The sequence below is a fragment of the Gopherus flavomarginatus genome, chromosome 9 (genome assembly GCF_025201925.1).
Source record: "Gopherus flavomarginatus isolate rGopFla2 chromosome 9, rGopFla2.mat.asm, whole genome shotgun sequence".
NCBI lineage: Eukaryota > Metazoa > Chordata > Testudines > Testudinidae > Gopherus > Gopherus flavomarginatus.
The window spans coordinates 41,605,634-41,607,907 of NC_066625.1; the positions used below are offsets into that span (position 1 = coordinate 41,605,634).

Below are 2,274 nucleotides of genomic sequence, written 5' to 3' on the forward strand. Positions count from 1 at the left end.
GGAGTGGAAATGCAATAGGTTTCCTCTGTGCAGGTTTGAATCCTACTCACAGTGAGGTCTGTTTTTAGCCAGTCTATCACCTGGGCAACACCCTCTGTACAACCCCCTGAGAATCTCAGTCTCTCCCCCCCCAAGTTAAATCCTGTTCTGCTCCTTTATAGAGATCCCTGGGCACCCCACTCACACTGTGTCCCCTGAGGGGTCAGGCCAAACTCTTCAGCACCTGACGCCTCTGCCCTCACCTGGTTGCCCTCATGGTCAGCCAAGTCCTGGTTCTGCTTCCTCTCTCTAGAGTACGAAGGAAGCCAAGTCAGCGACTCCCTGGAGAAGCTATGGGCTGCAGAACCAACAGAGAAAAAATAGGTGCTAGCACCCCTGCAGCCAGCTCCTCCCCCGCCCACTAAGGCCTTGCTGACAAACCCTCCTCTCCCCTTCCGCACCTCCCACTTGCCAGTGATCAGCTGTTCAGTGGGGTGCAAGGAGGCACTGGGTGGAGGGGGAGGAGCAGGGACAGGAAGAGGTGGGAGGTGGTTGATGGAATGGGGCAGGAAGTTTGCAGGATGGGAAGAGATGGGACAGGGGTGGTGACTGGGAAGGGTGGATGGGGGCGGGGGGGGGGCGGGTGGGGGGGGGCCTGGGGACAAAAAAGGGTGGATTGTCACTTGATCCCAGACCCCTCTAGGGCCGCTCTGAAGGAAAACGCTGAATATGACAGTGACAATACAACTGACAGCCATTGCGGGGGAGGCTGAGGGAGATTCCGCACTCCATTCAGGTCTCTTCTCTCCCGCACGGTTGATCAGACAACTGCTCTCTCCTGGCTCTCACTCTAGCAGCTGGATGCCAAGGAGCCATTTCCACCACAGGAAGTGGTCATTGAGTGCCCCTGTGTGCTGGGGGTTCTGGCGCTGCTGCTGCCTTGGGGCTGCATGGGGGCTTGATTCCTGCACAGACTCTCGCTGCCAGGCCGGAGGGGGCACTTGGACCTTACCAGAGTGACTCAGTGAAGATGGGAGGTTGACGAGCAACACAGACGCTCTCCAGAGCACAGAGCAAGCCTCCGCCCATGCCCAGCCAGGCAATTACACGTCCCACAGCCTGGACCGAGGGGGGAGGCAGCAGCTGGCTGTTTCCACCTGCTCGGGGACTAGGCCCTGTCAGCGAACAGCCCACTTCTTACTCACCACAGCTAATGGTGCCAGGTTCCTTCCGGTGGTGGTATGAAAGCAGCCATTGTTTTCCTCTCCTTTTTGTGTGCACCGCTTACAAAACATCCCAGACAGTAGAAGCAACCTGGCCAAAATGCTGTTTTGCAGCTGCCAAAGTAGCTCAGTTGGGAGTAGCGTTAGACTGAAGTTCTAAAGGTTCCTGGTTCAATCCCAGGCTTTTTGGAGGGCCCTTTCGTTCCTCTTTGTGCAGGGTGGCTTGTTTCTGGAGCACCGCAGTGCTTGCAACCCAAGATAAGTACTGATCTTGGGCTCTGCAGTAGGAAACATAGAAGGGGCTTCGGCCCCTAGTTGGTCCATCTGACCTTTAATGATAAGAGCTGGTCTTTCTCATATGGTAGGAAGAAAGTAAGGTAGGGCAGCCCTCAGGAATGGGTACCAGAGGGCTACTAGGCGGGATTGGGTTGAATTCCTCTGAGCATGGCAGTACAGGGATGGGCATCTATTAAAAGTGACCCAGCACACCTCTCCTCCTCTGGCAACTAGAGCAGAGGCAGCTGGTGCTGCGGCTCCAAGGGACGGCTTAAATGCTACAGAGCACTGAGGTTCGGGCTAGAGGAGGGCAGGACCCATGCCTATGTGTGGGCCTTCAGACAGGCCACAAAACACTCAGCCAGCCTGCTCTGTGCCATGCCAAACACTCACGGAAGGCACCAGCCATACATGCCGGGGCGGATGCTGAATTGCTCTGTGGCCAACATCCACAAGATGGTAGGAAAGCGTGCCAGCCTCCCCGATGGTGGGGGCCGTCTGACTGGCCCCACTCAAGGTGCTCATTTTTGCAGTGGCGCAGGATATTTTTCCCCAGAGAGGCTTTTTCCCAGCTGGTGAGAGGCATGAGAAACACCCGGCTCCCAGTGCTATTTGCCCACCGTCAAGCACAGGAACTGGCGCACATTTGGAGAAGAGGGAAACTGCTCTACAAACTAGCCCTTGCAGCCGCTCATTTTCTTTGGCAGTCAGGAATGCAAAGGCTAGACTGTAAGCACCTGGGACTTCTGCCCCAGCCTTTGGGACCACCATCCCCCAACTCCTTCCCAGGTCGTTC

At 56.4% G+C, this 2,274-nt stretch overlaps 1 non-coding gene across 1 annotated transcript; it reads left to right on the forward strand.

Annotated features, from left to right (window-relative positions):
* The first annotated feature begins 1,318 nt into the window (after nucleotides 1-1,318).
* Nucleotides 1,319-1,398, forward strand: TRNAF-GAA (transfer RNA phenylalanine (anticodon GAA)). Its single transcript has one exon. It is a non-coding gene; the product is annotated as a tRNA-Phe (tRNA).
* The last annotated feature ends 876 nt before the right edge of the window (nucleotides 1,399-2,274 follow it).